The sequence below is a fragment of the Hippopotamus amphibius genome, chromosome 17 (genome assembly GCF_030028045.1).
Source record: "Hippopotamus amphibius kiboko isolate mHipAmp2 chromosome 17, mHipAmp2.hap2, whole genome shotgun sequence".
In the NCBI taxonomy this organism is placed as follows: domain Eukaryota; kingdom Metazoa; phylum Chordata; class Mammalia; order Artiodactyla; family Hippopotamidae; genus Hippopotamus; species Hippopotamus amphibius.
The window spans coordinates 57,860,409-57,874,921 of NC_080202.1; the positions used below are offsets into that span (position 1 = coordinate 57,860,409).

The 14,513-nt window shown below is 49.4% G+C and overlaps 1 pseudogene; it reads left to right on the top strand.

The window, feature by feature from the left end:
* Positions 1–3,289: 3,289 nt before the first annotated feature.
* LOC130839648 (protein CD300H-like) lies at positions 3,290–7,808 on the top strand (annotated as a pseudogene).
* Positions 7,809–14,513: the final 6,705 nt, after the last annotated feature.

Genomic DNA, 14,513 nt, shown 5'->3' on the forward strand with positions numbered 1-14,513 from the left:
GTGGTGATGGCAAGGAGAAGAACTAAAGGCATAAGGACAAAGAGGATGAGATGTACGTGTAAAAACCCTGGTGCGTCCTACTTCCTCACTGGGAAAGGCTGAGGATGAAATGTAAAGTGCTTCCCACCCAGAGAGCACGTACTGAGCCCTGATGTTACATCTGGCCCCTTGAGCCATTGTTCCCACCGTTATTAGATCAACAATCTCGTCCTGATACATGGAGAGAAGGGGGAGGGGAGCAGAGCGCTAATACGAATTGGGCAAATCACAGTGGGACATGGCTTTCCCCTGTTACCTAATCCAATCCTATCTCAATCCTTATTAAGACACGAGACTGAGACTCAGAGAGGTGCAAATAATTTATTCCAGATCAGTTCATTAAAAGCAGAAAAGAATGAAACCGAAATACTTTTATCTCCAAGGTCATCGCTCTTTTGAAGAATACATGTCAGTTACCACTAAGCCCGCTTGCGAATATCCACTTAGGTACCCAGGCATGGACGCATCCCCACTGTGGGGCCCAGTGCCTCTCTTGGGGTCTGGGCTGGCCCCGGGGGCTCTGCCTCTGGGCCCCTGGAAGGTAAGACTGCTGGGAAGGGTGGTCAGTCCTGGTCTGAGAGTTTCTGTAAATGATGGTGGAAGGAGAAAGTCAGTGTTTCTTTCTGAGGCCCTGGGGGGCAGGAGCTCGCTCTAGGGGTGCCCTGGGGTGGGCTGGGGGGAGATGCCCATGCTGGCTCAGGGTCAGGGTCTGGCAGAGTATCAGAGGGAAGCGAGGCTCTGGGTGTCGCTCATGTTTTCCATCCAGACATGAAGAAGCAGCCCCCAGATCTTGAAGGGTGGGGCTTCTGCACCTGAAGGAGTAGGCTAAGTCAGAGTCCGGCCCTGGAGCCACCCTCCCCCCCTGCCCCTGCCCCTCCCCGCCCCGCTGTCAGAACCGGAGAGAACAGCACCCGTCGAGCTTGAGCCCAGAACAGCAGCAAATGCACAGATAAGACTCAGCACTGCTGTCCCCACTCCCACTGAGCCCCAAGCCTGAGTCTGGCTGGAGGTCTTCGGGCTGGGCGTTTTGCCCCCTCCAGCAAGGTTCCTGAACCTCAGCACGGCTGACATTGGGGCTTCATCACTCTCTGTGGTGGGGCTGTCCTGGGCACTGCAGGGTGTTTAGCAGCATCCCTGACCTCTACCTGCTCAATGGCAGTAGCTACTCCGCCATCCCCCCACCAGCAATTGTGGCAGTCAAAAACGTCTTCAAATGTTGCCAAATCTCTCCTGGGGGAACTGTCACTGCTGGTTGGGAACCAGTGCTTTAGGGACTATTGATGGGAGAGGTAGACAGCGTTCTGATGCAGAATATCCACTTGAAATTGCTGGAAAATAAAGCGAAAAAATTCAAAAATTTTGGGCTTTCCCTGGTGGCGTGGTTGTTGAGAATACGTGTGCCAATGCAGGGGACACGGGTTCGATCCTGGTCCGGGAAGATCCCACATGCCGCAGAGCAGCTAAGCCTGTGCACCACAGCTACTGAGCCCACGTGCGGCAACTCGTGAAGCCTGTGCTCTAGAGCCCGTGCTCCGCAACAAGAGAAGCCACTGCAATGAGAAGCCCACACACCACAATGAAGAGTAGCCCCCGCTCGCCACAACTAGAAAAAGCCCATGTACGGCAATGAAGACCTAACACAGCCAAAAATAAATAAATAATAAAATAAATCTTAAAAAAATAAAATAAAATAATTCAAAATATTTAAAATGAAGAAGTGGGAATTTCCTGGTGGTCCAGTGGTTAGGACTAGGTACTTTCACAGCCGAGGGCTTGGGTTCAATCCCTGGTAGGGGAACTAAGATCCTGCAAGTTGCATGGTGTGGCCAAAAAAATAAAAAAAATAAAATGAAGAAGTAAAAAATATGATTTTAATTTTAACTTAAGAATTAAAAAAAAGGCAAAAGCCTCACAATTTGTGGATGACAATATATTGCCTGGATGGCTGGGTGGGTGGATACAGAGCGGGAGGGAAAGAGAAAAGGAGGGAGGGAAGGATGGCTGGATGGACAGCCAGCCAGCCAGCCAGATGATAGGCAAGTAGATTATATACACAAGTCTTTTTCAGAAGTTTGGTATTTTGCCAAAACCATTTCTCAACAGCCCTCTGCCCTCCGTTAACTCGCTTCCTGTCAAGAGCAGATCAGACAGCTGCTGTTCCTTGGAGTAATGATGATGCCTTGGGGGTCTAGAGCTAGCGTGACTCTCCAGACAGGAAGCAGAGGGTGTAGGAGGTGGAGTCCTAATCATCTGTAACTGGAACCTCCAGAGTGACTGCAGGAGATGGGGGACAATCTCAAAATCTTGGATGTGGCAGAGGACCTGGAGATGAGGCCCAAGGCATGCCAAGGCTGGTGGGGGGTGGGGGGCGGGTGCTACTGGGGAGTAGGGGAGGAAAGGAACCTCTGGTGGGTCATCAGAGTGGAGCAGGAGCCCATAAAGATGTTAGGTGACAGCGAGTGTTGCTGCAGGATTCTGTCCCAAGAAGGAAATCAAGGTGTGACTATCCTTGAATCACAGCCAAGAAGAGCCCCTTCCTAAATGGCCTCTTTATAGCCCATTGCCCACTCTCATCCCCTGCATGATCCAGACCTGTGAGCAGAGGTTCCACCTCTGCTAGCAGGGGTTATGAGCTTGGGGCCCAAGGGTGAGCATTTGTGCAGGGGGGCATGGCCAGAAATTGAAGACTTCATCTGAGCCCTCCATGCTGGGCTTCATAGAGTTTTTCCTTGTTCCCATTCTTATTTTCTGTTTCCTATTTCATCCAGCCGTCCATCCTTTCATCCATCCATCCATCCATCCATCCATCCATCCATCCATCCACCCATCTTTTCATCCATCCATCCATCCATCCTTTCATCCAGCCATCCATCCTTTCATCCATCCATCCATCTATCCATCTCTTCACTTATTCAGAGTATACTCAGTGACTTTTTTAATTCTTGATGATTGATGAGGGCAGGTGTCTCCTCTCAGGACTGACACTTCTGGGGACCCAGAACCTGTCTGGGACCACCAAAGTCTTCTCCCCTCACATTCCAAGTTGGCTGGGCATGGCCACTTGAGTCTCAGAATCCCACACCGAACATCTCCTTAGATGTCCCCCTTGTGTCTGCAAACAGCCCCTACCTCCTTCGCTCCTGATCCCTCCTCCCTCTGGCCTCATGGTGACTTCTGGGCTTCCAGACGACCTGACCTCCAAGGCCCTTCTGGCCCAGGCTCTTCAGGGTGAAGACAAGACTGATTGTGTCTTCCAGGCTGTTTGTCCCTAAGTGGCCCCAGCACTGTGATGGGTACCATCGGGGGATCCCTGAGTGTCCACTGTCGGTACGAGGATGGATACAAGGCATTTCACAAGTACTGGTGCCAATAACCATGCTTGCTACTTTGGCACCAACCTGTGGAGACCAGAGGGTCCGAGGTAGAGGTGAGGAGCAGCTGAGGGTCCATCACGGACCATCCTGGGGATCTCACCTTCACAGTGACCTTGGAAAATCTCACTGCAGACGATACAGGAAAATACACGTGTGGGGTTGCAACAATTCTGCAGGAAGATGGACTCCTTGGCTTCCTACCTGAGCCCTTTTTCCAGGTTCAGGTGATTATCTCCCCAGGTAAGACCCGCGTTTTCTCTGGTACCAGCGGTGAAGGAATCTGAGCTCATCTCTGCAGAGCCTCCAAGGAAATTTCAACCCAGGGAAGAAGGACTGGGCCTGGGGTTTGTGTGTCAGAGATGCAAGACCAAGTGTGTGAATGTGAGTGTGAGTGTGTGCCAGGTGTGAGTGTGTGTGACATCCAGGTTTCTGCCCAGGTCCTGACAATGTCTCTGGGCCTCAGGGATTCTGAGGTGAGTAGAGGTGGGGTGGACCCCGTGTCATTGGATCTGTCAGGACGACGGGGCTCTTGCCATCTTCCTGTCCTCAGAGGGCTGTGTGTGTAGGGGGTGGGGGTGGGGTCCACACCAAAGGAATCCCTTCTCACTCTCCCTGGGCTTGAGCTGTTGGGATTGAGGCCGCTCAACAACCCAGGGCCGAGAGCCTCACCCAGGAACCCTGAGTGGTCCAGGCTCAGAGATGGCCAAGCCTGCCAGCCTCACCCCTCTGACTACATGATCTCTGCTCCAGAAATCCAAGCCTCAGCCCCAGCTCTTCCCCTGGGCCTTTCCTCAGCCTCTGACAGCTGTGCTGACCCAGGGAAAACCAATTTCCTGCATTTTCTGGAGGCCCCAGCCACTGGGCTGTGGGCCAAGGGGTTGGTTTGTGGGCATGGGAATGCCCGAGAGGGAGCCCCCAGTACTCTGGCCCTTGTCTGTCTGTGTCTCTGTCTGTCTGGCATCCTCTCTGGCCCCTCAGGCTCTCTCTGCTTCTGCTGCTTCTCCCTCCGGACTGTGGACCAGGAAGGAGGGAACCCGTAAACCCCTAGACACAACAAGGCAGAAGTGGGCTGGGGTAACACTAATATAGTATTTTACTTTTCAACTTCTGATTCTTGATCTTTTTATAAGCGTTTTTTTCCTTCTTCATCTTTTTTTTTTTTAAATAAGCATATTCTTGTTTCATGAGAGCTGCATTTTCCCTTGTCATCTAAGGATGTTCATTTTTTTTCTTCTGCTTCCTGCATTGTCTCAGCTTCCTCTGAGTTTCTTTGTTTCTTTTTTCCCTTTGTGTTGGTTTCTCTAGTGTTGGAGGCTTTCCTCAAAGGTTTTGTCTATGTGCATTTAAGGCAGCCCTGAGAGACTGGTCTCAAGCTCAGAGTTGAGGGAGGAGCTTGTGGAGGGCTGGGGGAGGGGCCTCACCTTTGAGGGGGTGGGGCTGCCCAGACACTCAGCCGTTTTCCTCTGGGTCCCTGAGTGTCTATCTCCGTATGTCCTTCTTCCTGGTTGGCCACCGACCCAGTGAGGATACTCCAGTCTCCTGCCTGGGGGGATGCAGGTGAAACTGCCAATGTCTGAGGAACTGGGTGGGCTAAGGGAGTTGGGGTCCCACTTTCCAGAGGGCAGATTCCACTTAACTTCACTGGGGCTGGTGGCATTCTCCAGCCATCAGCTGTGTGAGGCATCCCTGCTTTCAGACTTCCATGAATCAACCTCCACAGTCTTCTGCCAGGATGGACAAGGTGAGGGTTGGGGTGCTATATGTAGATGTACTGGCTAGGGGGTGGGACCTGAGGTCCAAATCTCATGCTGCCCTTCAAGCACTCCCGTGTTCAGTGCAATGAGGAACCCAACATGCTTAATGGCAGAGGCAGTGGTTCTCTGGTCCTGGCTTATAAGGTGTCCACCCAGCTGCAGAGCAGATTGGGATGGAGTTGGGTGGAAATGACCCTATAGATGGGTCACACCTGGGTCTGACTATGGGAAGATGAAGGTCTCAGAACATCCATTTAACCCCTTCTGTGAGTTCCCTCTACCCTGTGAAGTCAGAACCATGCTGGTGACAGGCAGCTGGCTGGGGAGAGTCGTGGACAGGACACCATTCTTCACTCTTCACTATTCTTCACCTCCCTCTCCACCACTGCCTCCAGCAAAAAGAGTTCTACTTGGATGCCTGGCCTGCAAGGCCAACAGCAAGGGTAAGGTGCATGCGTCCCCGTGTCATCTACCTTCTTGCACAGCTTCTGCCCTACGGTAGGGCTTCCTAGACACAGGTTTCCTTAATTAGTCTCCACTCAACAAATATTTAATGTACTTGGTATGTGCCAGGAACTGAACCAAAGGCTAGGAATATGACAGTGAATGAACGGGCAAGGTTGTGGTTGCAAGGAAGTTTCTTTCAAATGTGTAGATTTAGACAATGGCAAGATGGATAAGAAAGAAAGAAAGAAAGAAAGAAAGAAAGAAAGAAAGAAAGAAAGAAAGGAAGGAAGGAAGAAGGAAAGATAGATGATAGATAGGTAAATACATAGATATGAATAGATGATTGATTCATAGATACGCCATACATACATAGAAATAGATAAATGATAGTTGATAGAGATATGTGATAGGACAAATAGGTAGATAGATAGATAGATATGGATAGATGATTGATTAATAGATACACACATACGTACATAGGAATAGATAAATGGTAGTTGGTAAAGATAGATGGAGATATGTGATAAGATGGATAGATAGATGATAGATAATAGAGGCAGATGGACTGATAGACAGTTGGATAGATAGATAGGTGATAGATGATACATAGATATAGATAAATAGATAGAGGAAATGTCAGTTAATGGTAATAACTGTGGAGGAAAATTAAGCAGGTGTGTAAGAATAGGTGATAGGGTATAGGGGAAGATGATGAGACATGCTGAAGGCTATCAAGATGCTCAGTGAAAACAAATTACCAAGAGACTGTCTTAGTTTGGGTTTCTTCAAAATTGATCCTATGGCAAGGAATTAGGCCAATTACGAGTAGTTATGGAGAGCTGACCCCAGGAAGTATGGTGAGGGAGCGGGGAAGCAGAAAAGCCAGTGAAGTGCACCTTGGTGAGAGAGTTATCACCGTAGCAACTGGGTTCATTCCCGCAGGACCCCCTCAGAGAGACTGCGTAGGGCATCCCCCAGGACCATCCCCCCGCGTGGTGAGGAAGCTGGGGTGGTGGTCCATACGCATCCATCCTTGTGGTGGGAGAAGATGGAAACGTTGTCTATTTTCATGCAGAGCGATGAGGGGTGGCCTCTCAAATAAAGTGACATTTGAACAGAGACCTGAAGGAAGTGGGAGAGTCCACCAAACAAGGATCTGGAGAAGGAGCATCTGGGCAGAGGGTCACTCGTGGGGGCATGAATTCTGTAGCACGTCTGGCCTGCTCTGCTCAGCAAGCCACGCAGACCCTGAAAGCCAGAGATAGCCCTCAGGCCAAGGATGCAGGAGCTTGAGGTAGGAAACCACTGACGGGTCCAAGACTGTCCACAGCTGCCAGGAGCTCATGTGGGCAGAGAGGGTACGGGGCAGGGTACCAATAGGGTTTGCCACAGGGGCCCAGTGTAATCTTGGGCAGACCTGGGAAGGCATCAGTCCAACCCTTAGGCTGTGAGCCAGGGAAAGGGTTGGGAGGTGGAGAGATTAAACAAAGGCTCAGCATGGGGAGGGGGGGGCGGGGGGGGCGGGGACAGGACATTTGTGAGGAGGCAAATGAGCGCAGGTCCTGGGACCCAGAAGGTGAAGGAATTGGCCATGAGCTGAGCTTGGAGAGATCACTCTATGGGGTTGAGATTGTTGAACTGTTTAAGCAGAAGAGATGCTCCCAAAATGACATTTAAGGATGAGTGAAGACTTGAATTTGAGGGATGAATGATACAGGGACATTTCATTCTCGAAGTTGGTCCCAGCAAGAGCTGAGTTTCTGTGAGTGTTGATGGCTGAGGGGCCAGTACATGGGTTCAGAAAACCAGGGTCCCCACATCTCTCTCTTCCTCTCCATTCCTCCTACATCTGCTAGGTCTTGACACTAAAGGTCTGTTCTCAAGCTGAAGGACAGGAGTCTGTGGCCCTCAGCATGGGACTGTCAGGCCTTGGTACCAACTGGGTTTAGCCTTGATACTGAGTTTTGAGGCCGTGGAACCTGAGCACAAAGGAAGATGGGGGAGGGGCCTGGGCCTCCCATTGAAACGGAAACTCACCCCCTGTCACCGTGTCCCCCACAGGTCCCTGCTGGGCAGCACCCACTTCCTGCTCCTGCTGTTCCGGAAGCTGCCCCTGCTCCTGGGCATGCTCAGTGCCATCCTCTGGGTCAACAGGTCTCAGCAGGCCATTTGTGGGAAGACAGAGCCAGCCTGACCAAGACGACCCGCAGCCCACCCCCTTCCCATCAGTATCCTGTTCAGAGACACAGCCACTCAGACTAGAGAAGAAGGAGATTCTGACCCTGAACCTCATATCTCTCTCCACCTTATAGCAAGAGACTTGTAACAAAACAAACTTTAAAAAATTTAATGAGGGACTTCCCTGATGGTGCAGTGGTTAAGAATCTGCCTGCCAATGCAGGGGACACAGGTTCGATCCCTGGTCCGGGAAGATCCCATTTGCCGTGGAGCAACTAAGCCCATGTGCCACAGCTACTGAGCCTGCACTCTAGATCCCGTGAGCCACAACTACAGAAGTCCTCGTGCCACAACTACTGAAACCCACGCACCTAGAGCCAATGCTTTGCAACAAGAGAAGCCACCACATGAGAAGCCCAAGCACCACAACAAAGAGTAGCCCTGGCTATCAGCAGCTGGAGGAAGCCTACGGGCAGCAACAAAGACCCAATGAAGCCAAAAATAAAATAAAGAAATTTATTAAAAATTTAATGAAATATATCATGTATACAAAAGTGTGTATATAATGTGCATGTGCCTGGTGCTGGGCTGGGGAGACCCAGGGAGAGCATTTCACAAGGGCACCCAGAGCTCCTCATTCCCTAGGAGCGAACGCCAGGCACAGCATGAATGGCCAGGGGACCCCAAGGTAAGGGGCCTGATTTTCTGCCATCTCACCCACCAGAGTTCCTTTCCCCCAGGTGTGGATTCTCAACTCAAGGTTTCTTCCTTTCTTCATTCATTTACCAAATACTCACAAAGAGCCTGGCCTGTTTCTAGGTGCCAGGGATAAAGCCATCATCAAAACATGGGTTTATATGCTAATGGCTGTTCTCAAATAACAAAGAAATAACACTGGTTTATAATAAGCATTATGGAGAAAATCAGACCAGAGTTCAGAGGATGGGGTGACAGAGAACAGGGACAGCTCTCGGATAAGAGCCTCAGGTGGGCGAGGGAGGGAAGGTGGAAGGTCTGGACCAAGACAAAGGCCTGGGCCAAGAAGGAGCAAGGGCAGTGAGGAGCCTCTCCCCAGCTGTGTTACTTCCTCTAAGTGAGCCAACATCAAAAACACTGTCTCCATAAAATAAAGCACCTTGCTCTCTGAGAGGTGGGAGCCTGGATCGAGGTGCAGCTTACCTCATTGGGACCCTTCTCCTGTGTCCAAGCCACAGGTCAGTTGGAAGGCTTGCTGGGTGGGGGTGGCATCTCTATTTCCTGACCTCAAGGGCAAAAAGAGAAGGTAACCTCCAGAGCACACTTCTGTCAGTTCTTCAATCCACCAACAGATGGCACCAGTGGCCCCTTGCAGAGCGTCCCTCCTTCAAGGACACAAATAATTCTACCTTAACAGGGCTGCATCTCAACTGCTGGGTCCCTTCTAGCTGATGAATATTTTGATCCTGGCCACCATGAGCATTAGAACTACACCCATTGTATCCTGACAGCCTTTCCTCTCCAAGCTGAATCCTACAGCCTCATCCCGCTCATCAGCCTGAGCTGTCTGAGTAGGGATCACCTTGTCACTGTGGGACCCACCAGACGTGGACTCAGACATTCAGGGGCTCAAGGGCCAGGGCTCAGGGTGCAACCAAGGGTCTGGAGCCCGGTGGGCAGTTCAGACTGCAGCTGATCAATGTCCTTAAAGGCCTGTTCCCCAGGGATGGGGTAGACTCAGGCAAGAAAGATGAGGCCGCATCTGATTCCAGTCTAAGACGCAGTTTTGAGGAGAAGTGGCACCCACGCTGCTCTTCTAGGTTTCTTATTCCCAGAGTTAGGTCTTCATGTGCCGTCTTGCCATCTGGGAAGAACCAATCTGACTGCATGTTGGATCTGTTTCTTTGACTTTAACCTTTGCTTTCTATTGCTTTGTTCACTGAAGGGATACTGTCTATACACAATGGCCAGCCCCGGGGAACCCTACCCCTCTGCCTGAAGGTTAAATCAAAGTGCCTTTGATCAGGGAAACATCCAGACCCTGTGGATGGCTGTAAGAAAGAAGAAATTAACACACCCCCTCCCCGAGGCTGGCCATTCCAGGGGACATTTGTAAATCTTAAGGCCTTTTTACTTTACTTCCTCATCTCCTCTCTACCTCTCTGTTGTATAAAAGAAATTGGCATCCAAACCCCAATTAGGTGGTTTTTCGGAGGCTGAATAAAGTCGTATTCCTTGCCTCAACAACTCATCTCTGATTCATTGGCCTGTCCAGCAGCAAGCTTGGACTTGGTAATGAGTTAATGAAGGAAATTCCCACAGGCGTATTGGTCGGGGTTCTCTAGAGAAACTGAACAATAGGAGGTGCTTGTACATGAAGAGATGTATTCCTAGGGATTGGCTCACACAATTATGGTGTCTGGGAATACTACTCTCCGCTCTCCACAAGCTGGAAACCGAAGAAAACTGACAGCTTAACTCATTCCAAGTTCAAAAGTCTGAGAACCAGAAGGGCCAAGGGCAGGAAGAAACCAGGCAGGAAGGGCCAAATCCCTTCTTCCTCCACCTTCCAGGCTGCTTTCATTGGATGAATGGGATGGTACCCATCTACACTGGGGAGGGCAGCCTGCTTTCAAGTGCTAATCTCACCTGGAAATGCCCTTGCAGACACACCCAACAATAATGTTTAATTTGGGTGCCCCGTGGCCACTCAGGCTGGCACAAAAAATTAACCATCACAGCAGGTACTCCCACCTAAATCCCAATGCATTTCCTGAACTACTGTTGGCCATGGCACTGTTGGCTCTTCCAACCTGTTACGGAGTCCAAGCGAGGTCTGCTCACCGCATGACAGGCCAAAGAATCGAAGATGTGGTGTTGATGTTGCAATGCAAATAGAAGGGATTGTTCTTTTCCTCTTGAGAGCAAGGAAAACAAAGAGAATGTCTTGAACAGGCTAGCGGAGAAAGATAACCTGGCCTGAAAGGGTTAGTCATTCCTTCTTTTACTTTAGCTGTCACTAATCTGTAGTAACTAGATTTTTACTTCACAAAGCTAACTGCCTGATACTTAACTCTGTGTGAGTTACATCCTGCCTCTCACTCCCTAACCTTATTTACAACTTGGAAGCTGCATTCTGTACCACCTTTGTAACAAAATGATTCCTATAGTTTGTTTTGCGTTTCAGAAAGGAGATCCCCAGCCGACAAGGCATAGACAAACAATCAGCAAACTGCCAGAGCCCAGTAACCGGGTGGCCTGAGGCCAGCTATGACTGTTTTGAAATGTTGGAAAGGAAAAAAAAGAACAATGCAAAGGAAAAGAATGCAAGACCTCTACCAACCTGATCCTTATCACAGACCCCAGACTGCCAGCTCCATGTATAAAATCATCCCCAACTCCCAAGTAGGGGGGCGGGGGGCACAGTTCTTGAGGCCCTAGCCTGCTGTGTCTTCCCTTTGCCTGGCAAACAAAAACAAAGCCATCTCTCTCTTCCTCCAAAATCTGTCTCCGTATTTCTTTATTCAGAAAGACAGCAGACTGAGAAGACGGCAGGCTAATGTCTCCTAAAAACCCATCTTATTGGGGTCTGGATGCCAGTTTGTTTTATAGAACCAGAGAGAGAGAGGCTGTGGGGAAGTAAAGCAAAAGGGCAGAATAGAGATGGAGAGGCTGTGAGTAAAGTGAAAAGGGCCATCAGTCTTACAAAAGATCTCCCAGAATAACCAGCCTCAGTGAGGGGATATGTTAATTTCAGCCATTCACATGGATGGGCGGGGCAGATTGTCCAGTCCTGGGCTGAACAGAGGCACTTTAGTTCAACATTCAGGCAGAGGGCAGTGTTCCCTGGGGCAGGCTATCATGTATGATTACAATAACAAAAGCAACAAAAAGCAAAGGTTAAAGTCAAAGAAAAGAATCTAACGTGGAGTCCGATTTAGCTCTACAAGGTAACAATCTCACCTGGAAATGCCCTTGCAGACACACCCAACAATAATGTTTAATTTGGTGCCCCGTGGCCACTCAGGCTGAGACAAAAAATTAACCATCACAGCAGGTACTCCCACCTAAATCCCAATGCATTTCCTGAATTACTGTTGGCCATGGCACTGTTGGCTCTTCCAACCTATCAGCACAGCCAGGAGCTGGTAGAAATGAGGCAGGAGATAGATGGGCTCCAGGCTGGGCATTTACAACTGGCCTCCCGTTTACATCTCATGCGGCAGAGAAGAAGATGAGCTCCAGGCTTGACATCCATTACCAGTTCCCTGTTTACATTTCCTGAGGCAAGAGACAAAGGAGTTCCAGGACTCCATATTTATGACCGGACTCCTGTCTGTGTTTGGATATCTGCACTTTGATGTAAAGAAACAGCAACAGGAATAGGGTAAATAACTGGACATTGGACACTTTTCTGCAGGGACAGGGAGGGGCTAAACCCTGTCAAGAGATCAAGAGGTCATACACTCCCCATCCTTGGGGCAAGGGAGACACTACACATGCACAGAAAGGCTCCTTGGAGGTCAAAAAGGAGCGAGCACCACCCGACAATATGTCATGCTAAACCTTTCCCATAGGCCTCTGGGCTGAAATCCATCTTGGAAAAAATTGCCCGTGCATGATGGGGAGGGTCCTAGGACAGGTCAGGTGTGGAAAAAGGAACCCGATAATTGGCCAAAGGTGAACACAGACCCGGAAGAACTGCCCTGTATAAATGACTTACCCACGAGGGTGCGTCTCTGCTTTGCTTCTGTCTTAACTAAACAAACTGTTTCCCTGTGTGCTCTCCCTCGTGTTGTTATGCTATGTCTCTAATAATAAACTTTGCACCTGCTTTTACAGTTTTAGCCTCCATGAGAAATTTCACTGGGGGCAAGAGCCAGGGGAAAATAGCTTCTAGCCTCTAGCCCTTGCTGGTCTGATGGCTAGGATTCCTGATTCTTCATCCAGGCTACAGGTTCAACTCCTGGGCAGGGAATTAAGATCTCTCTTCATGCTACCCCTCGCTGCTGCCTTGCCAAGATCAGAAACTGCTTTTAGTCCAAGAAGTGTTTTCTTTTCTAAAAAAAAAAATGTATTGGAATATAGTTGATTTACAATGTTGTGTTTCAGGTGTACAGCAAAGTGAATCAGTTATACATACACATGCTACTGAGTCCAAGTTTGCTCTGCTTGCCGCATGACAGGCCAATGAATCGGAGACGAGGTGTTGCGGCAAGGAGCATGAATTTATTTGGACAGCCGGCAGACGGAGAAGAAGGCAGACTACGTGTCTCTGAAAAATCATCTTATCGAGGTCTAGATGCCAGTTTCTTTTATAGAATCAGAGAGGGAGAGGCGGGGAGGAAGTAAAGTAAAAAGGGCCATCAGTCTTGCAAAACATCTCTGGGAATGACCAGCCTCGGTGAGGGCACGTGTTCATTTCTTCTTTCTTGCAGCCATTCACGAGGGGCAGGGGCAGATCCTCTGCCTGTGAGCTGAACAGAGGCACTTTAGTTTAACATTCAGGCAGAGGGGCAGGGTTCCCCGAGTCAGGCCATCATGCATGATTATAATAACAAAAGCAACGCAAAGCCAAGGTTAAGGTCAGAGGAATCAATTGAACATGGAGTCCGATTTAGCTCTTCCCTGTTACGTACATATACCTACTCTTTGTTTTTAGGCTCTTTTCCCATACAGGCCATTACAGAGAATTGAGTAGAGTTCCCTGTATTATACAGTAAATCTTATTAGTGATCTATCTTACATATAGTAGTGTGTATATGTCAATCCCAATCTCCCAATTTGTCCCTCCACCCATCTTACCCCCTGGTAACCTTACATCTGTTTTCTATACCTGTAACTCTCTTTGTGTTTTGTAGATAAGTTCATTTGTACCCTTTTTTTAGATTCCATCAAGAAGTGTTTTCTGCAAAGGAAGATGAACTGGGGAAGTGAGCAAGAAGGGAGAGACTGTGGTGGGCGGAGAAGCCTTAGGAAACAGCGACTCCCTCTCAAGTTTCTCAATTTGGGTTACCATGGCGACCAGCCACCCAACAAACCTCCCACTCTGTTTCCTGGGCCTGAAGATTGTGTTTCTCCCTCTTGCTGGCCCTTGGCTCCTCTCTCCCCTTTGACTCTTTTTTTTTTTTTTTTTTTTTTTTGGCACACGGGCTTAGTTGCTCCGCGGCATGTGGGATCTTCCTGGAGCAGGGATTGAACTCATGTCCTCTGCATTGGCAGGCGGATTCCCAACTACTGCGCCACCTAGGAAGCCCCCTCTCTCCCCTTTGGAGCCACACTGGAAAGACACTTCAGAGCCATGACAGAAACACACTTGGGTCGTAGTGCCAGGGAAATCTGGGTTCAGGTTTACCATCACTTATGATAAGCTTCCAGTCGGTTTGTTTACACTCTGACCTGTTGGAAAGGTAGTGTTGGAGGGATCGGTAGAGGTAGGCAAGACACCGAGGCTTGTAATACCGGAAGCAATGTTTATTGTACCAGTACAGGCCCAGTGGATTCACATCCAAAGACTGAGCCCTGAACCAAAGGAAAGTTTCTCCTTTTATAAACCAGTTGCCATGCTTTTTGGGAGCCTATAGCTATGCTTATCTAGGCAGGAGCAAGGCACAGAAGCCAGAGTGCAGAGTTAGGTTTTCCCTTATCTCCTTAACTCAGATGTCTGGGCTGCCCATGGCAGGATCTTTGTGAAAGAGGCCATAAATTACTTATTCCCTGAGGCTTGCATTCTCTTCTGTTTGCC